This window comes from Canis lupus, chromosome 22, assembly GCF_011100685.1.
Source record: "Canis lupus familiaris isolate Mischka breed German Shepherd chromosome 22, alternate assembly UU_Cfam_GSD_1.0, whole genome shotgun sequence".
NCBI classification, from domain to species: Eukaryota; Metazoa; Chordata; class Mammalia; order Carnivora; family Canidae; genus Canis; species Canis lupus.
The window spans coordinates 30,382,752-30,404,494 of NC_049243.1; the positions used below are offsets into that span (position 1 = coordinate 30,382,752).

General features: G+C 39.0%; 1 long non-coding RNA gene across 1 annotated transcript; it reads right to left on the bottom strand.

The window, feature by feature from the left end:
* Positions 1-13,441: 13,441 nt before the first annotated feature.
* On the bottom strand, positions 13,442-20,487 carry LOC111091768. The gene is made up of 3 exons (XR_005376038.1): positions 19,365-20,487; positions 15,203-15,278; positions 13,442-13,573 (listed from the first exon to the last, which is right to left on the bottom strand). It is a non-coding gene; the product is annotated as an uncharacterized LOC111091768 (long non-coding RNA).
* Positions 20,488-21,743: the final 1,256 nt, after the last annotated feature.

The window sequence follows — 21,743 nt, forward strand, 5'->3', positions numbered from 1 at the left end:
TCATAGAATAAGAAAGAAAGAAATTAGTGACACACACAACAACCTGGATGATCCCAAAGGTATGCTGAGTGAAAGAAGACAGTCTCGAAAGGTTCCATATTGTGTGATTCTATTTATATGACAGTGTCCAAAAGACAAAACTGTAGTCACTGAGAATAGATCAGTGATTGAAGATTAGGGAGATGGGGGGAGATATGGCCTTAAAATGAAAACCCAAGGGAGTTTTGGCAGGGGAAGGGCGTGGTGTGTAATAAAACTGTTCTGTATCCTATAGTGGTGACACTTACCTGAAAATAGACAGATGTTAAAATTTTACTGTACATTTACTGACTGTACATTCTACTGACTGTACACCCCCAGAAGAAAATTTACTGTGTGTTAATTTTAAAAACAAAATGTAAAAATATTGGTAAAATGCCTCTCATCTTAGTACTGAGTCCTGTGTGAAATTTTCCTTATCATCCTAATAAATGTAGTGTAACGAACAGTAATGAATACCAAATATCCTAAGGGTGAACCTATATAGTTATTCAATCATTAGTTTATTCATTCATTTGTTCATTAACTCAACAAATTCTTACTGAGCACCTACTACTTTTGTCGACATCGCCAGTCACAGGATTTAGCAATGTGTATTTTAAGACCTTAGTTTGAAACATCTGCCAGTGCAGGCTAAGGGCACAAGGACAAAACACAAATTGTAAAGGCAATCCTACGTGAGCTGAAATAATACAGCCCAAGTACTCAGCTACCCTTTACTCTAACTTAAATTTAGGATGCATTTTAGAAGATGTAGAGGAATAAATGGGTTGTAATATGTAAGTATTGGTTCTCTAAACCGAGCTTTTAATAAAGTGAGTGCCAGAGAGTTTGAAATAATATCCCTGCTAAGTACCTGGAGTGTATTATTCTATCATTTCAGTTAAATCCAGAGCCACTTGATTTTTGAGTCAGCCCAGCTGGGGGTGGAACCACTTACTAAAGCTGAGAAGTCTGATAAGTGTTCCAGCCCTTAGAGAAAGCCACTCTGCCTCAACCCAGAGAGGTTGGGGGAAGTAGAGATGGGAAAGGTCATGAAAATTCTCCATAAAGGGACTCAGAAAGTATAACCTTGAACCATATAAATTTTAGATATATCCCACAGAACTTACTGTATGAAACGTTGAACTATATTTCAGCTCAGTATTATGAACTGACCACCAAAAATTATTACTTGGGATTTGGGCTTTAAAATAGTTATTTTGTAATTTGTATGAACTGAATTTTGTGCACCACCACCCCTCACACACACACACACACACACACACACACACACACACATATTCATATGTTGAAGTCCTACCACCCAGTGTGATGGTATTTAGAGATGGGTTTTAGGGAAATAATTAGATTTAGATGAGGTTCTGAAGACAGGTCCCCCATGATGAGATTAGTGCCCTTATAAGAGAAGACAACTAAAGTTTCCCCCTCCCCGCCCCCCACCTCTCTCTTTCTGTCATTTGAGGACACAGTGAGAAAGAAGCCAGGAAGTGAGCTCTCACCAGAATCTGACCATGTTGACACCTTGATCTCAGACTTCCAGTCACCAGAATTTCAAGATATAAATCTGTTTAATCCACTCACTCTGTGGTATTTTGTTGTGGCAACCTGAGCTGACTCACATACCACTCCTAGGTCATGACAAGAGTAAAAATCATTATAATTGCTAAAATATACTGAGTGCTCAAGACACGACATATCATTTCACTCAATCCTCACAACAGCCTTATAAATTAAGTTACTGCCATCATCCCCATTTCACAAATAGTGGAATATCTCTCCAAAGTCACCCAGCTAGTCCTAGCAGGTACTAGTGGGGTGTAGACTAGATGCTAGAAAGAGCTCCAAGGTCTAGCTCTTGTTTACCTACTGCAAACTGACATAAGAACCATCCAAAATCTTTACTATCGACCCTGCATTAAGGTGCAAGTTCTAAATAAGTGTCAATAACTGTGTGGGAGCGCTCTCTATAGAGATCACAGTTAATCCATAAAACTATTCCTATCAACACAAGCCACAAATACCCTTCTATGATTCCCAGATTCTCTCAGATAATAAAGTGTATAACTAAAAGAGGTTAATGGTGGAATACAGTATACTTAAATCTTTCCTCTAGTTGAATAACTAAACTTTGTGAATGCCCTCCAGCCAAAATCAATGAGGAACACATCTATATTTAACCAAGTTAGACTTCTTGCTTTCTGTAGTACAGGAGACCACACACGTAAGAAACCATGTACATCTCAGTAAGAGGATCTCAGAAGGAATTTATACCAGGTATCAGGCTTGGGTTAGGTGACTTTGGGGAAGTTTCAAGGAGTAAAGCTTTGCTCTGGATTGGATATTTTCAGGAAGCAGGAGGAATTCTGTATTTCTAGAATCATATCTTAGATAGGAAAGGAGCACATAAGTCAGGCTAGAGCTGTGATTGGTAAAGAAGCAGCGGTTACCCATAGCAGACAGGGTAAGGGAGTGTTTGGTATTTTTATGGTTTGCACAATGACCTTGTTTTGCTTGGGTGTAGACAAGATTGCAGCATGACCTTGTTTTATGTCTCACTTCTGCATATTCACAAAAACAACCTCATTTGATGGTTCTCCGGGGCGGGGGTGGGGGCAAGTTCTTGTTCAACAGGACAGCACCAAGGCCTGGCTGTGAGGTCAGCTCCTAGCAACAGCAATGCCCTGCTGACAGTGCCAAGCCAGTTCTTAGCTGGCAGGGGCTGCTTTTCTCTTCTTCAACTTAAGCCTTTCCTTATGCTCTCATAAAATATAGGTCTGGGGAAATGAAGTTTACAATATATCAATTAGGTAATTGGCGTTGAGTTGCCTTTCAGATGGAGTGTCTAAGAAACTAATTAGCATATAATTATAAGGAATAGTGTTGTCCTTTACAAAAATGAGATAGATCATTCTCTAAATCAACAAGCTATATATTACATAGTAGTGGGGGCCCTTTCAAAAATAACAAAATCCCTTTTAGCATTCTTCCTTGGCACAGAGATCACAAAATCACTTTTCATGTTATCCAAATGCATCTAAATGTTTTCTCAGTGTCCACTGAGTCCTCCCAAGACAAAAAAGGAGAGATCATGGAGGCCAAGGAAACATTTATATTTTAGTAGAAGGGCCTCCCCGGTGGCAAATACAGTGGAAAGAGTGTGGGTTTTGGAGTAAGATTATCTCTGTCTAAGCAGTGGCTAGACCACATTTCATGCATGACCTTGAGCTTATCCCTTAGACTTTCTGTAAAACACATATAATAATTATATCTGCCATCACAGGTTAAAGATAATTGAGATTAAAAAATAAGAAAACACTCTATAATCTCTATAAGCATTCTAAATACTGGTCATGTTGTTACAACCTGCATAAAATACTCTGCTATTGATTTTAAATGAATCACTCATATCTTAGAAATAAGGATAATGAGGGCTGCCTGAGTGGCTCAGTCATTTAAGCATCCAATTCTTGATACCAGTTCAAGTCATGATCTCAGGGTCTTGAGACAGAGCCCTGTGTGGGACTCCGCACTCAGCTGAGAGTCTGCTGAAGATTCTCTCTCCCTCTTCCTCTGCCCTCTCCCTATCCCACTTGTGCTCTTTCTCTCTTTCTCTCTCTCTCCCCCTCAAACAAATATATAAATCTTCTTTTAAAAGGATAATGATGTAAAAAATAAATTGATCATATTAGGGTTTCCCATTAAATTAGGCATAGAACATTTTTGGTTTCTAAAAATCCTCTAAAATGCACAGCAAGTTTATATAAGATATTTACCTCAGAAAAGTTAAAAAGATTCTCTGAGAGTCATCTCATCTACTATCTAACTGGCTCAAAGCCATTAATGTGAAATAAATGACCCACTGTATCATATTGATTTATTATTTCATCTTGTAAAAAATATTCCAGTCCTTAGGGCTCTGAGGGCATGTAATTTTCAAAGAAGAATAAATAGTGAGACTAAATCAAAATTAAAGGCACAGAAAATGGCTACATTCTGTGAAAGCAGGTTACATAAGTAGTTCAATCAATGTGCATGCCTAAACAGAGAATTGGAAGTAGGAGTCTCTCTCTTGGCTCTTAAGGGGCAAAATCTTAAGAAATAAAAGAAACAGCTCAATGGATAAAAAATAGGTTTGAAAGAACATGTGATGAGCAAGGGTCTAAATGAAATTCATTAGGCTTTCTTGAGGAGGCAAAAATAGAACACATGGAGATAACACATGGTGGAGCATGGGATAAGAGGTCCCACCGTGAAGAGACTGTGCAGATTGAAGTCAAGTCAGGATGAAAACATGGCCCAGCCTCCACCCAGCAGTCCAGGCCACTGCTGACACCCAGAAGCATCATGGGTGCAGAGTCAGAGCCCATAAACCAGCCAGTTTTATGGAGACTTCCCAGTGCCTGTACCAAAGAGCTATATTAGCTATCCTCCCCACTGATGTTTAGGAAGGACTTTCCTTTGACAGCAGTGAGCATGATCAATGGCCATTGACTAGCCAGCATAAGTGACATCCATCAAATTCTCAAGGCTCTGCTTGGTCTCTATCAACCTGACTTCTATGGAAAATCCCCTTGTCCCAAGGAATTCACAAGCTCTGGGTCTGTATGGGGATATGAAGTATGACTTCTGGTGAAGTGGTCAGCGTGTGAGAGAAACTCCACATTAGCTGACACTGAAAAGACCCAACCTAAGATCCCTCTCTCTGGGCAAATATTTATCCAGAATTAATGAAGGGGGGGGAAAAAAACCAGAATTCCCATTCTCCTCAAATATCCTTAAGGATCTCAAACTTCTAAGATGGCCACTAGACCAAGAGATTACCACACCGGCTTGGTCATTTATAATCCTTACTGAGCAACTTTATGAAAAAATCATATGGTATTTGAAAAAAGTGGAGCATAATGGAATAGCCTTTCAATCAGCATTATCAACAATTTTTGTGGACAGGTACACATTTAATGCACTACCCCATGCTTTCTCTACCATTCCTCACTGTGCATCATCAAAACAGTTTAGAAACTTGATCCTGCTCCAGAGTGAGCAGTAAGTAGTCAATACCAAAAATGGAAATCTCTTCACCCATAAAAGCATCAGGAAGCCCTTCTGAGCCAACAGCTCATGGCATTTCCCAGGAAATGGCCATCAATTAAGGAATAGGCATGTGAATCAAATCAGGTCAAAGAGCCATCAGGGGTAAATTTTCAGAGAGAGAGACACACACAGGTAAAAATGCTTTCTCTTTCTGCCAAAATTGTTGAGAAAGCAGTTAGCTTCATTTGCTACTGGCAGTATCTTTATGACTGTCAGGGTTCAGCTTTAGCGTGGAGCTTATATGGGGAACGGCAGACAAAATGAAAAATATCTGGATCCTTAATTGCACCCTAGGCGGTTGGATCAAAGTATTCTGATGCCAGCCCTGCTTCCATTAAGTTCCCCTATACATTTCCTCAACGTTTAAGCCAGTTAAATTTCTGTTATTTGTGACCAAAAGCAACCTAACTGATGCATATGGCTATGATGCTAGTTTAAGGAAATACTATATTTGTGGTTCTAGAGGGCTAAGACATTCCATAGACATAGAGTCAATTTTCACCTGAAAACATATCCAGTTCTGGCATTCTCCCAGGTAATAACTTATCCCTCAGATTAGAAACCAAAAAGAGAGATGCCTGGTGGCTCTGTGGTTGAGTGTCTGCCTTTGGCTCAGGGCATGATCCCGGAGTCCTGGGATCAAGTTCCATATCCCAAGTCCTGGGATCAAGGCCTCCCTGCAGAAGCCTGCTTCTCCCTCTGCCTATGTCTCTGCCTCTCTCTGTGTCTCTCATGAATAAATAAATAAAATATTAAAAAAATAAAAAGAAAGGAAATCAAAAAGAATTAGAAGGCCTCAAGAGAGGATCAGAGTTAAAACACCCTTTCATGACCCGGCAGCAAAGGCACCAAGTAAATAAAGGCATTTTCTGGAAACAGAAGTGAAACGCAATTGGGAAGCTGGGAAATGAGGAATCTGGCCAAGGTGTTCTTTTTTGGAGTAATGGTCAGGTCAGGCACAGCAGGAAAACCCTAAAACGGTATATACTGGTTGTAATTTTCTGCCCATAGCTTCTGTATTTTATATCTTTGTTTACTGTTAGTACTTTAAAAAGTCTTTTTGAAAGCTCAAGTCTATCTCTGCTGTTATACAAGAAAATCAAAGTCCTTTTAATGGATTGAGTGTATCCCTAAAGGTAATAGGAATTAAGGTGAGAAGACTTAGAGAAAGGTAGAGAGCACTGGATGCTGACTACACCCCTTTGGAGCTTCTCTTCCAGGGCTTGACCCAAGAGATCTTAGGTTTTATTTTGCTGATGAACATCACGTCTCTTTGTGGCATTGTGATGACCTTGTGGCTGTGTTGGATTGTAAATGAACCAGACTCAGCATCTAGATGGTCTGAGCAGTCACATTGGTGACAGTGTGTACTATTTTCTCACTTCAGGAACACTCAGGATAACAAGAGTTGCTGTCCAGAGTGCTCATAAAATCCTCAGGCACCATGAGCACCCATTCTGCAGGGTGAACACATTTCCTTCCCTGGGGTGCCCATGAGGCACATGCAGCTTGAAAATGGGAGATTCTCTGAATCGGTACCAGCGCATCACTTTATAGACATTAAGACCCTGCCCATCCATTTTAGAAGACCTTGCAGATTCTCATTTCAACAGAAAATCAATATATGGAAAGTAATTCATGTATCAGCACAATCAGCAGTGCACAAAGCAGAGACTAGTAAAGTAAGCATTTTTTTTTTTTTTTTTTTTTTACTATTTGGAGTAAAAAATAAGTTATGGCATTTTTTTCTCCCAATTGCTCAGCAAAAGAAAATACCATTTTAGGATGTCCACCTTTACTGGCTGGTTGTAGATATATTTGACTTTAATTGCCTTTACTGGAGCAATTTTAATCTGTTACATGAATGCACAAGGCTTACTTACTCAAAAAGCTGTAGAAACCTTTTCATCAGGAAAACAACAAAGTTCCTGAAAGAAAGCAAACCTAAGAAACAAACTACCATACAAATTACAATGTAATTAATGTTTTTTAATTTGGTTGGGTTTTTTTGCATGTCTCCAAGTAATTGCACACATTACCAGTTGCTTCTTGTGCAATTTTAAATCAGAGTGGCAAACTATTTTTAAATTCTAAATCAATTTTTAAAAATAGCTTATTGTCTTACTTTTGCAATTTATTCCAATCCCAAATATATGTTTTATTTGGGCTCTTTTAAAAATTATGTCATGCTTTGAAATATTCAATCTTTGCCCTCAAGTTTTAGTCCAGGGTTATATTTTTGTTGTTTTGAAGCTAGATATCACTCAAGAGAGACACAGGAGCACTCTCCCTTCGAATGGCTCAGCTATGTACTGTATTTGAACATTATCAATATTATATAATGTTTTTGAGTTCTTTTGAAAATAGAAAGTCCAAAACATCAAAAGGAAATCTCTTAGCTATGCACCACATGTCCCTCTTTTGGTTAAAAATGGAAAGCTAATCTTTGGAGGAGGAATTTGTAGTGACATCAGATCTCTGCTTTTGGTTATTATTATTTTCATTATTGCTCAGTAATTGGTTCATAGGGCAATAAAATATAGGATACCACGAGACCCATTTTCAGCACAGCAAGCAGTTATAGGGTTTCACCATGCAACTTGCAATAGTATTCCTGTGCAATGAGAAATACATTTCCACCCACCATGCTGAAATTGATGCTAGTACAACTGCACTCAGAGTACAGTAAATCTGACACCAATAGGCTACACCATCTCTGACTGGGCAGGTAAAGCACAAAGAGAGTAGAAGATCTGACAGAGATTAGTTACTCTGGACAAGGGATACCACCTAAGTGAAATCATTTTTAAGTTCTAATGTGGGCCTAAGAATGACTCTTCTCAATAGTCTGATTAATTATATAATTGTCAGATATGGTTTGCAAGTGTAGGCAGTTCCATTTGCATAAGGTGCAAATGAATGTGATTCAGATACTGGTATTTCTGATTTACCAATGTTGCCAAAATGGTCTGTGAATAGTGGATGAGGCAGTGTACTTCCATGATACTTCCATGGCCATGATATGACAACTAGTATATATAGTCAACAGAGTCATTGGTTACATCTCATTTCTTGAGGAAGGTACAGATTTGAAGTGTGCATTCACACATCCATTTATTTTTCCCACAAACATATAGTGGGATGGAATGTACAAGGCACTGTTCTAGGAATTGAAGATGATCATAAGAAGAGGCAGACCCTGAGCCTACTGGCCTGTGGCTGTACACAGAAGGAGGGATGACATGAGTGAGGCACCTGTCCATTCTATTTCTATAGTAATCACAGCACAACCTTCAGAGCCAGACAGACCTAGAGCACAATCTGGGTTCAAATCACAAATTCCTGCCACCTGTGTGCCTTTGGGCAAGTCAATTTCCCTAAGGCTTGGTTCTCTTATATGTAAAAAAGAGAATGGTAAGACCTTCCTTAGAGAGATTTTTAGGATTCAGATAATCTTGGAAAATATAAAACAAGTGCTCAAATATCAGTTCTTATTCAAATGACAATGGCATAATGATGATATGATGGTGGTAAGGGAGATAATTATTAGACCTTGTTGGCCACTATCTTCTATGGGTAAGGGAGACAATTATTAGACCTTCTTGGCCACTATCTTCTATGGGTAAGGAACATAATTATTAGACCTTGTTGGCCACTATCTTCTTTTTTTTTTTTTTAAATTTTTATTTATTTATGATAGTCACAGAGAGAGAAAGAGAGGCAGAGACACAGGCAGAGAGAAGCAGGCTCCATGCACCGGGAGCCCGACGTGGGAATCGATCCTGGGTCTCCAGGATCGCGCCCTGGGCCAAAGGTAGTCGCCAAACCGCTGCGCCACCCAGGGATCCCCTATCTTCTATGTATAACTTGAAGGATATCAGGAAAAGCTTAGCACTAACCACCAATGGAAATATACCCCATCTTAAAGCCTGCCCTTTAGGAATTCATGCCTTTGAATTAGGACCTTGTGTATGTTAAAACTCAAAGGCTGGGGAGAAAGAACACAGAGATATTTTCCGTCATTAACATCTTAGAATGAAGTATTCTATTATATATTAAATGAAGGACCTAATTGATAAGATTTTCATTTGTGGATAAGAGAAAGAGTCCAGAGTACAGGGCATGGTGATCATGGGTATATGGGACCTGTAGAGTCAAGAGTATAAAGACCTACCACAGGGATCCCTGGGTGGCGCAGCGGTTTGGCGCCTGCCTTTGGCCCAGGGCGCGATCCTGGAGATCCGGGATCGAATCCCACGTCGGGCTCCCGGTGCATGGAGCCTGCTTCTCCCTCTGCCTGTGTCTCTGCCTCTCTCTCTCACTGTGTGCCTATCATGAATAAATAAAAAAAAAAAAATTTAAAAAAAAATAAATAAAAAAAAAATAAAGACCTACCACATGTGGTCAAGAAATAGAAAGAGAAAGTGAAAATGGGTGGCTCAGTCAGTTAAGCATCTGCCCTTGGCTCAGGTCATGATCTCAGGGTCCTGGGATCCAGCCCAATTTTGGCCTCCCTGTTAAGCAGGGAGCCTGCTTCTCCCTCTCCTGCCTGCCACTCCCCCTGCTTGTGCTCTCTCTCCTTCTCTCTCTCGATCTATCTCTATCTCTATCTCTGTCAAATAGATAAATAAAATCTTTAAAAAAAAAAAAAAGAAAGAAAAGAAAAGAAAGAGAAAGGGAAAAGGAAAAGGAGAAATGGCAGCATGTGAGAAGATGGGAAATTTTCAAATAATGGCTAACATGTGACTATTTCAAGAACTAACATAAAGACCTTGCATGCATGTCTCACATGGTGTTCACAATAATCTTGTTAGGTACAACTATTCATACTCCCAGTTTACAACTGAGAAATTTGAAGCAAATCAATGTTAAATAACTTCCCCAAGATGTACAGGTAATGTGAGTGGCAAAGCAAAAAACCATATTCCAACAGCCTGACTCCAGAACCTTCTCTTAATGACTGTCCCAAAAAGGCTTTTTTAGCTCTTTATTCACATGGCTGGTTTGAACTTTGTGACAGTTTAAGCAGAGAGCAAATCTGCCCTCCCACTCTGCCTTTTTATTGTTATTGTTTTTTGTTTGTTTATTTATTTATTTTTTCCCCACTCTGCCTTTTTGTTCTCAGGCACTCACTAGATGGGATGTAGTCTGCCTGCATTGCCAAGGGCCATCTTCTTTACTTAGTTCATTTACACAAATACTAATCTATTACTGAGTCACCCTCACAGACACATATAGAAATAATGTTTTACCAGCTATCTGGGCATCCCTGAGCCCAGTTAAACTGACACAAAAATTTAACCATCTCAGCCAAGATTCTCAAAATTCTTGTTAAGCTTAAGTCCACCCTTTGAATCAGTGAGAAGGCCCATTTTTATATCAGGAACTTTCTGAGCATACAACACAAGGGGGGAAAGTAGAAATAAAGCCAAAGGATCTGTGTCCTAATACTTTTATGGAGAATGTCTGAAGAGAGTACAATATGTGCTGACCCACAGGTAAGGCATTTTGTAAGCTCTTTATAAGGAAGGGACAATTGCTTCCCTTTGAGCACAGCTGTTAGAGTATAGTAAAGAGAGCTTTTTCTGAGACAAGGCTAGACATTGACACTTAATAAAACAGGGCTCCTAAATCCATCTCTTTGGTAATAGATAGAGTAGGGATGCTACAACCCTTACTTTCTGGCATTAAGTGCAATTGTGGTTGTATTTGACATCAGCAGGCCAAACCTTGGCAGAAATTTCTATAATTCAAGAGTTTGGGATCATGGGCAGGGAGTGAAGGGACAGGGAGCATGTGAAATCTCTCAGCTGAAAATAGGGGCAGCTGAGGAACATTTTGTGGTTAGGGGTTTGAATCTTTTGCTCCTTATTTATGATAGTTCTCAGGTGGCTGGCCTGAATTAAAAGTGAAATGAATTCCTCACCCTGGAGACCAAAATGTCCTTTATAGTTTCCGGCTTTAGCTTGGGACAACTTCTAAGTCTTATTACTAATGTTCCTCTCAGCCTTCTAAGCTCAGCTGGCAGAGATAGGCTGTTAGCTCCCCTACTGAGGAGGATTACAGAATGAAAGACAGGGATCAAAACGTGGGAGAGGCCTTTTTCCTCCCCACAGACCAATGTTATCTTTTAATTTTCATCAGTGTTATGACTGTGGAGGAGGGGATAAAATCAAGAAAAAGAATGGAGGAAGCTGGCACTTCTAAAATGACTTTCAGACCTATTAAAACATCAAAGCCAAAATATTCCCCCAAGAATGATGACAGTTTAAGGAAAGACATTTCAAGAAATGTTTTTCTTCATATTCACAAAACCTAAGCTCCCCATCTCCATAGTAGTCTAAGTTTGTATGTGTTCTAGCAGCTAGTAATGACTTCAAAGAAAAAGTAAAAATATGAGCATATATTGTTTTTAGATTGCATTTTAGATTACATATATTTATTATAAGATTCTGTATATTTAGATTTTATATATGATAGATTTTATAGAATATATATATATAAAAAGAATATATATTATATTACATATGTATAATATATGTAATCTAAAATGCAATCCTAATCATTCATTATCACTCCGGTCTTACTCAGTAGGGACAAAAAAAAATTGAAGTTGCTATCCAAATTAAAATAAAGAGCACTTCTACAGGACTATTCTTTGTGGAAATATTTTTTATTGTCACAAAAATGTTTCTAACCACTGGAACACAAAAAGGTATGCAGGTTTCTGAGAACCTACAGTTAAGAGAAAATCTACCTCTAGAAAAATCACACATCTCTTTTTAAGTGTGTAGTTCTGTGTGAATCCCTTTCAAATAGAGCACCATGATACAGTAAAAATCAAACCTGATCTTAATCAACTTTTTATGCATAGTAAGGTTAATAGGATAAGCAGTTTTGAGCTCCTAGTAGACTTATGAATTGTTTTCCTGACGTTTTTACATTAGGAAACCCAGTCATCAATCATCTCAACTTTATGGGAAGAATTTGCTATTCAAAACTTGCTGCAGCTTTCCCAGAATGGGAGAATAAATAATATATCCTCTCTGCCAGTATCCCCTAGCAAGAGTGAAAAGGTTTCATCCTTTCCAAGGATCCATTTGCACCCTCTGCAGAGGGCAGTGGGAGCTGCGTAAATAGATTCCTTCTTCTAAGTCCTGTGTGAAACTACAGATCATGATGCAAGCCAAGTGGTCAGGAATACTCCTTGTATAATAATATATTTGGTGTTACTGTTCCCAGATAGACATATACGGGTCAGACCATGTGTACTGATTTGTCATACAAGAAATATGGTCACCATATGTTCAGATTTCTATGTTTTCCTAATTCTATTTCCTCCCCACCCTTCTTTAGCAGTTTCTGGTTCCTTTTTATTGACAAATTGCCAATTCTTAATGTATAAAACAGACTAAGTGTAAAGTAACCATAGCGAGGAAACCAAAACAAAGGAGGAAAAAAGGCAAAAAGAAATAATAGATCAAAATATATCCCATCACAGGGTAAGATCTGTTTTCAACCTTTGAGCCCCTAGAACACTCAAGGGGAGAAAACACTACTCAGAGCTGGCCCAACCACAATATTCTATGTTTTATATCTGTATGATTGGAGTGAGGGAGGTGTGGAAAGGATGCTTGTTCAATTTAGAAACAAGCCAGCTTCCTAAAACAAGTGCAACAATAAATAACTTCCTAGGTTATTGAGCATTTTTAGAGAACACATTTTCTGACTCTGGCTTTATCAAAATAAAAAGAAAACACATCTTGAATTAGAAAACTCCAGGAAACTCCCCAATCTGCCCTAGTATCTAAGTGTCTAAATAGGATCTTATGAAAGCAGTAAGCAAGCACCTTTCATTTGAGGTTCTTCCCTCCCTCCCCCTTCAACTCCACATATACTTAGAAACCTCTCTCAGATTTTCCTGTTAAATCTGCCATCAGCTAAAGACTCCTGCCCCAAGGACAGGTCTTTGCCCTAATTAGGGATTATGAGATTCTCTGTTCAAGATTAAGTACTTGCCTATCTGACTTGCTAAAGCTTCATTTATTTGTCCAAATCCCAATTATCCCCTCTAATTGAGGATAGACTTGATCTTACAATAAAAACATTTAAAATACTTCCCATATCATAAGGAATTTTTTCTCCTTTCCTGCAGTTTACCAATGATATTAACCACCCAAGAATGTTTGCTTTGGAGGAGATGGCCAGAATGAGGATATGGAATAGAATTTGCAGATTTAATTGTCTTCCCCAGTGGCTTGGTGCTTGAGGTGGTGTCCCAAATAAGGGTCATAGGCACTGAAAAAAGAATACTTGCCTCTCCCTGGCTTAATTTCTACCACTAGTCTCCATGACTAGCTTATGGTGTTTCAGTTGGTATTAGGCCATCTCCGAGAGTCTCATGGTTTCTGGAAGTACTAGTAATGCCAAGGTCTTCAAGCTGCAGAAATAAAGATCAGATCTGATCAATATCTTCACTAGAACTGGGGTACCATAAAGAAAAGAAGCCTACTGATGAAGAGCCAATTGGTCAATAACACTTCAGCCTCACAGAACACTTTTGTTCAAAGGTCAAGGAATTATTCAATCAACCCTTTATAATCTCTCCCCTCCTTGCTTCACCCTTTCTTCCTTTGTCTGTCAAAGCTACTCACCATTCCCCTAACATGCCAAGAACATTCATATCTCTATCTTTTCCTCAAATTGTTCTTTCTGTCTCAAATTCCTTATGACTAACTATATCAGAGAAGTAAACAAAAGAGGGTTTTTGAGGATAACTCCAATGGTGCCCAGTCCAGATGGATAGAAGGAAAGTGGTGCCATTAAGCGAATTGAGATACAGACACAGTGAGGAACAGATCTGGGAGGGAAGGGGATGATGGAGATAATAAATGTGGGGGTCTGTTGTGCCTTTAAAGTACCTGTAAAACATTTTGGAAGAGTGAGCTGTGTAGCAAATAATTCAGGTGGAGGTTGGGAATAGTGATAGATACATAAGAATCATTAAAACAGTGATAGATGAAGAAATTTCCAAAGGAATAATAATAGAGGGAGAAAATAAATAAGATAAATGAGGACAGCACCTTGGTAAATGTATGAAAAGAGGGTACAAAAAATGTAACAGTATAATAAAATTCCCCCAAAATGAAGAAAGCAGGCAAGTAGGAGAACCAGATTTCTTAGTCACCAAGTTAGGATCAATAATGTCAAGCAACATCAAGATGCTAAGCAACAAAATAACTGAAAAAAAAAACCATTAGATACAGTCATTAAAAGATTAGGTAAACCTTGAATGGATGGCAGCCCAGTTAACCTTGGGTTTGCATCCTAGCTGAAACTCTGTGACCTTGGGCAGATTATTTATTCTTGCCTCCACATCCCCATTATAAAATGGAAATAGCAATAGCACCTACCAGAGCATGACGTGAGTTACCACGTTTAAAGCACTGGAAACACTGCCTGACACAAGTTCTACAAGGATGTTTGCTACTATTATTGATTGTTATAAGATTTCAAGAAGTCAGAAAGCAATACTTAGATGGCCTAGCATATTAATCTTTGAAGAAGTGTGGCAATGAATCGAAAGGGAGGAATAGGACACTATCTTCGGTAGAAAAGAGTACAGGCACTTTTCCTTTGACTTTCCCCTACAACAATGCTAAAGATAAAAGAAAATATCGGATTCATAGATAGTTACAACATAAATACTGGTAACATGGAAACTGAAGTTCTTGTCAAATACTGGAAAATACCACCAAAGTCTTTATGGGCATTCCTAATCCAACATTTTTTAAACATGGAGGTCAACACCTATGAGTCTGATTTGCTTAAGGTATATTTTTCTTTCCACCAACTCTGTGATTATTTACCTTGGGAAATCAAGTAACTATCAACTTTAATCCTTTTTCATTGTCTCTAATATGATTTCAAGAAGTAATCGTTGCATTAAAATAGATTTGTAAATAAAGCAATTCACTCTTTCCAGAGAAACATTACAGAATAACTAATGGAAACAGCACATGTTATTACTTTAAGTAGGAACAAATTATGCTTCCCCAAATAATTTTACCTTAACTCTGGCCATCAATCACCTTATAATTAGTAAACAAAATGATTCTTCTCTTTAATTATGTAGATCCTTACATCTGTGAGTGAGAAGTAGGAAATAAAGATTTATTATAAAGAACATAAGGTACTTTTTAAAAATTAAAAATGACTATGATTTTTAGTTTTCCCAGAATTTGGTGTCTTTCTGTTAATACAGTATTCCCTTGTATTCTTATTCTTTAGCCTTACAAAGCGTCTATTCACATCAAAAGTAGTTCAAGACCCTGACCTTGACCATGAAAGTTCTCTTTGTCTTTATGATTACATCTGGTAGAACTTAGCTGGCCACCTGCTATCAATTATTTTCTTTAGTATCAGAATATTTTGGCCTGTTCCACAGGGCCTTTCAAGTAAAATTTGGTTGGGAATTTTTTGTTTTGTTTCTTTTCTCTCTCTCTGTCTCTCTGTTTTTGTTTGTTTGTTTTGTTTTGTTTTTTAGGTAAGAGAAACTAAGATAACATAAAAAGATTTTTCACTTTTAAGCCAATTAATGACTCACATTTGGAAAACAAAGCAACCAGGATTTTCACAAGCAAGTTACCAATTGACCGTATCGGGACCAGCAGAGGCCCAGTACGTGTGCTAGGTCTTGTAAGTCATGGTTTGCCAATTTATCTATGTCACACTCCACCAATCATTCCATCAAAGAATCTTAGTCCCACATGGGGCTCCCTTTCTAAAGGACATTTTTCAGTTTCCAATAATTTGCAGGATGCAAATTTAACTTGAGAAGCAAAACTAATAAATATGGATTGATTGCATATCAGCAGAGTATCAAGCAGTGGGAAACTACCCATAAGTGCAGTCAGAGTGGAGAAAAAGGAAGGACATCAACAGTCAGGAACAGAAGTGAACATTCACCCGACTGGAAAGGTATTAAGGATGAGGAAACTCTCTCTATAGCAAAACTACATGGAAGAAAATCCCAGCAGCCAATTCTCCCCACCCAAGGAGAGCAAAACTAGGTGCCCAGAAGGATCCCAGTCACTAGCTCAAGCCCACACCTTCCTTTAGATGGGCCACTTGCAGTCCAGACACTTCTCTTTCCATCTGGAACAGTAGTTTATTTATAACTTGACATTTATATCTTTTATAACTCTACTAAATTTGTAAATTAAAACAAATTTCTGACATGGCAACCTAATTACTGGATAGAGAGAGAGAGAAAGAAAGAAAGAAAGAAAGAAAGAAAGAAAGAAAGAAAGAAAGAAAGAAATCCTCCCTAGAAAGAAATTCCTGTTCTTCCGTGGTTTATTATGTATGATTACAGACTATTTCCCAAAAATGTTTGCACTTCAGATTTTCTCTCTCCCAGAATTATGCTGCATGTGACACCGAGCCCTGTGTGGCCCCAAAGAAAAGCTACCCAGAGTCCTCCTGGCGAGGAGTAACTGCAGCTGCTGCCTGAAGAGCATGGTCTGGGGAACAGACCTGATTCTGTTTGTGTGTACTGGCCACACACCTGAAAGGGACATCCACCTTCCTAGAAACTGCTGTGCCTCAGGGCAGGTGTTCAATTCTATTGATAAGTTGACTTTAAAATGACAGAGCTGATTAAACCATTTCCAGGAAATTAAAAAAAATAGCATTGGTTTAGATTATTAGGTTAATCATTACAGAAAAAAACCCTACCACCCTGCATCACTGCTAATCTTGCCAATTGACTTATTTGGCTGTGTGGAGCTAGGGCCGGGGGGTGAGGTGGGGGGTGGTGGCGGGAGTCGGGTGGTGGCCAGCTCGATGGCCGCTCACCAGTTTCTGAATCATTGGACGTGGCTATACAGAGTGCCCCCCATGCTCCTCAAGCCTGTGACCAATAACTCCACGCCTAGATATACAAGGACCTTGAAGGACACTTCATAAACTGTTTTCTATCCCCCATCACGTACCAGAGTTGATCCAAGCTGCTACCGTTTGGTTACTGCTTATTCCAATTTTCTATTCAGTCTTTCATTCTATGACCCAACTGATGAGTCAGTAGAAATCACACAAATAAATCCTTTAACACTTGAATGTATGCAGCAGAATTCAGTGAAGAATATTGAACAAGCACTTAATGTGTTTCCTATAGTTAGCTGCCACACAATGGTCATCATTTTTAAAAGGTAAGAGGGAGAGGGGATGGTTGATTGAAATTCTGTTCCTTGATGCAGAACAGACACTAATAACTTACCAGAAAAGTATTTGATTCTCGCACAGGTAACTCAAATTCCTTTAAATAAATAAGCATGTCAACCTTGTTACCTTTTTATCTTAACAGTGGTACCAGGAAATAACCTTTCTAATTGAGGAACACCAGCAATTTGAAGTATGCCAATGAAATCTAGATTTCTGACTAAATTTATTAATACACCTCATTACCAGACTATAGCAAATCATATGTTTTACATTACTGACTCATTAAGAAAACATTTTATATGTCCATTATTGTGGTGTGTTATATTCATCAGTAAATATTGAGTCAAAATGTCTCACAGTCAATGTATATCTTATATATGTAAATATAAAATATACGATATATATAATTATGGTCATTTTAAAAGAAAATAACAAAAGACAAGGAATATTGTTTCATATAATTCTAATCCTGGCTCTTCCTCAATTTGATGTTAGCCTAAAACTTAATCACTTAAGGGCTGCTTTCGTTATTCTGAAAATGGGGAGGTTAGAATAGATGCTTGCTTAGACCTCTCCTAGCTCTAAAATGTCAATGAGTTTAGATGAAAAAAGTAAAATATCTAAAGTTATGGGAATAAAAAACAGAGAGTAAAAAATACAGTCAATAATATGGTAACAGCAATGTCATGGGACAGATGGTAGCTATACTTGTGGTGAACGGAGCATAATGTATAAGCTTGTCAAATCACTATGTTGTCCACCTGAAACTAATTTAACATTGTATGTCAACTATACTCAAATAGAAAAAAAAATAGTTTAAAAACACATGAACATCTAGACAAGGTAACTTATGCTAAGTGTTGAACAACTATTGATATTATTAAGGAGGTTCAGAGCAGAAGTCAATCACTGTAACCCGGCCAGGGGAAGACACGCAGAAGGAATGCAAAGCAAACCAGGCTTGAAGGATTAAAGCTGGAAGGGCTGACTGGAGACCTGGACCTGCCAATTGGGGTGAGGCGGTGCAGAGCTACATATGGGTGCCAGGAACCAAGCCCCTCGTGCTGAGGAACCAAAGAACCCGGATAAAAGGAGAGATTTACAGAAGCTGAGATGAAGCAGTTATTAAGAAGCTATTTCCTTTACATCATGCTGACTGCTTAAGTTAGTGGTACATAATTTTTAACTGAATATAAATAAAAAGCCAAATTCTGTTTCACAATAGAGCATATAACCTTCACTTTCGATTGAAACAGTTACTGTGGATTCTTCCTATTTTTTTCACACATGCAAGCAGGGGGAAGGGCAGAGGGAGACAATTCTCGGGCCGACTCCCCGCTGAGTGCGGAACCCTACTCGGGGCTCCACCCCGGGCTCAATCCCAGGACGCTGAGATCACGACCTAAGCTGGGCACTTAACTGACTGAGCCACCCAGGCAACCAACAAATCCAGGCACCCTGCATTCTTTCTATTAAGGAAAGAACAAAAATACATCATTCAGGGAAAATAGTGATTTGAAATTAGATAAAGGATCTAAGGAAATAGACATGCATGTATTCCTTTTCCAAGGCCAAATAGTCCTCCAAGAAACTGAGAACATGAATATCAAATTCAATTCAAGGATTCTGCACTGATAGATTTCATCCAGGAATTTGGGTCTCTAACCACATAGGGTCAGCTCTCATGTCGAAGCTCCTCTCCAAAAGTGAAGATGGAAGATTCCTATGCTACTTGTTCAACCCTAGCCAGCCTTTCAGTTAATAAATAAGCCCTGACGTTTGAAGGAGCTTTAGCCTCACCTATAGTCTGGCTGCCCTGTGGATGTTATCCACTTTGTCCCAAGAGAAACCTTGGAGATCTGTCTGCCCTCAAGCTTCACATTTATGTCTGTGCCCACTGTGTGTGCATCACTCACATGCTAGGCCTTCTCTTATTCCTAGTCAGTTGCTACTGACTCTTACTTTTTACCCTGAACTCCAGTCTGCTTGTCTGGGGCTATACTTACCTAATTTGTGGCGATCCCCTATGCCAGGAGCAATCATATAGAAGATTAGAAGTTTTCAATTAAAACAGTCTCCATTTTTCCAGTGATAGCCCCATTGATGTTTACTCTGGCACTCTTAGGAAGCAACCCTCAGCAGGGCTCAACAGTGGTTTCAGGTACCAATTAACAGTACAGAAGGTTCTTGAATTGTCCCTCAGCAACCAGCAGATTCCAGGATCCATTTTCACTGTTAGTCATAATCTGTTCCCAAAATTTGATTGTATCGACAGCTCTTTTAAGGTGGGAGAAACTAAATGTCATTTAAGAATGGTTCTGGATCCCAGTGTGGCTCTCTTAGGAACTCTAGAAAGGAATGTATAACACTCTGTACCTTACTTTATATTTTTTACTGCTATATAAAGATTACCATAAACTTAGCAACTGAAAATTACATCCATTTATCTCACGGTTCTGTAGGTCAGAAGTCCAGGTAGACTTCGTTCTCTCATGGAGTGAAAATCAAGTTGACTGGACTTTTATCTGAAGACTCAGAGGAAGAATTCACTTTCAAAACCACTCAGGTTGTTGGCAGAACTCTCACTTCCCTGAAGCTCTCAGTCTGAGGTCTCTTTCCTTACTGGCTGCAATCAGAACCTACCCTCAGATCCCAGAAGGAATCTACATTCCTTGATTCATGGCCCTCTCCATCTTCAAGCCAGCAATAGCACATCAAACCCCACTCACTCTCTGAATCTCTCTAACTTCGGCCACCAAGCAGAGAAAGTTCTCTGCTCTTAAAGGCTCATGTGATTACATTTAGGCACACCCAGATAACCTCCCTTTGCTCAGGTCAACTATGCCTATGTTCTGGGTTCAGTTGTGTCCCCCCAAAAAAAGATATGTTCAAGTCCTATCCCTCAGTACTCACAGTCTGATCTTACTTGGAAATAATGTCTTTAAAAAAGTAATCAAGTTAAAGTAGGGTCATTAGAGTATACCCTAATCTAATATAACTGTTGTTCTCATAAAAATGGAAAATTTAGACATATAAACTGGCACAGAAGGAAGAGGATATGAGGATACATGGGGATAACGTCACGTAGAGACAGAGGCAAGATTGGACTGCAATCCAGGGAACACCGCGGATTGCTCTCCCCCACCAGAAGCTAGAAAGAGACAAAGAAGGATTCTACCCAGAATCTCAGAGGGAGCATGGCCCTGCCCACCCCTTGATTCAGACATCTAGATTCCAGAACTGTGAGTTTCTGTTGTTTTAAGCCATCTAATTTGTGGTGCTTTGTGACCGAAATCTTAGAAACCTGATATATCATATAACAAAATCAAAGAAGTCATAACTCATCACATTCACAGGTTTCAGGGATTAGGGTGTGTGTGATGTTGAAGAACTTTACGAGAAGCTCCCTAACAGACTAACCCTAATAACTCTTTCGAAGAATGTGAAGATCCTGCGTTCTGAGCTCCCCCAGCATCCCCTTCTCAGGCCACATTCTTTTTTGCTCCCGAGGCAGACCACAGGTCTACTGATTTCCTTCAACTCTTTATTAAGATGGAACTGATACACAAAAAAAGTATACATTTTTAATGTATACACTTGATGAGTTTGGACATATGCAAATACCTGTGAAATCATCATTACAATCAAGGTCATAGATATATCCATCACCTCCAAAAGTTTCCCGTGTCCCTGTGTTTTCTTTGATGTGTGTGGTAAAAACATTTAACATGAGATCAACCTTCTTAACAAATTTTTAAGGGCATAATCATGTTAACTCCAGGCACTGTGCTATACAGCAGATCCCTGGAATACATTCATCTGCATAACCGAAACTTTATATCCATTAAATTCTTCCTTGGCTCAGAGTATTTTTTTTAGCTTCCTTAAGGAGACTTCCTTTTGGTAGACTGAACTGGGACTATTACGCTCTCAGAGCAAAGCCCAAGTGAAGACACAGAAAAGGGGTCCCCAAATCCTTCTTTAGGGCTTCTATCACCAGAAGTTGGAAAGACAGTCAGTAATTCAAATACCAGGAGCACTTTAGGTAGTTCCAAAGTGCTCCAAGTAGTTTTGTGAACAAAATCCTAATGATGACTCTCAATTACACAAGAGGAACACATGCACAGCTAGTGCATTAGGGAACTACTCTGTAAATGGTCTACCAGCTGCTGCATTTGCTAAACACAATGTGTTCATCAAAGCAATTTGTTCTTACTGACCTTACTTGTTTAGAACAAAAACTCTGAGGTCTGAGCATTGTCTTCTAAATTCTCAGCCCTCTCACTACCTCTCCTCTCCCTCTCAAAGAAGGAGTGATTTCCCTGCAGCCGTTTAAGCCCCTGGAGTGAACAGCACAGACTTTGTCTGAAAAAGCTAGGACTTCT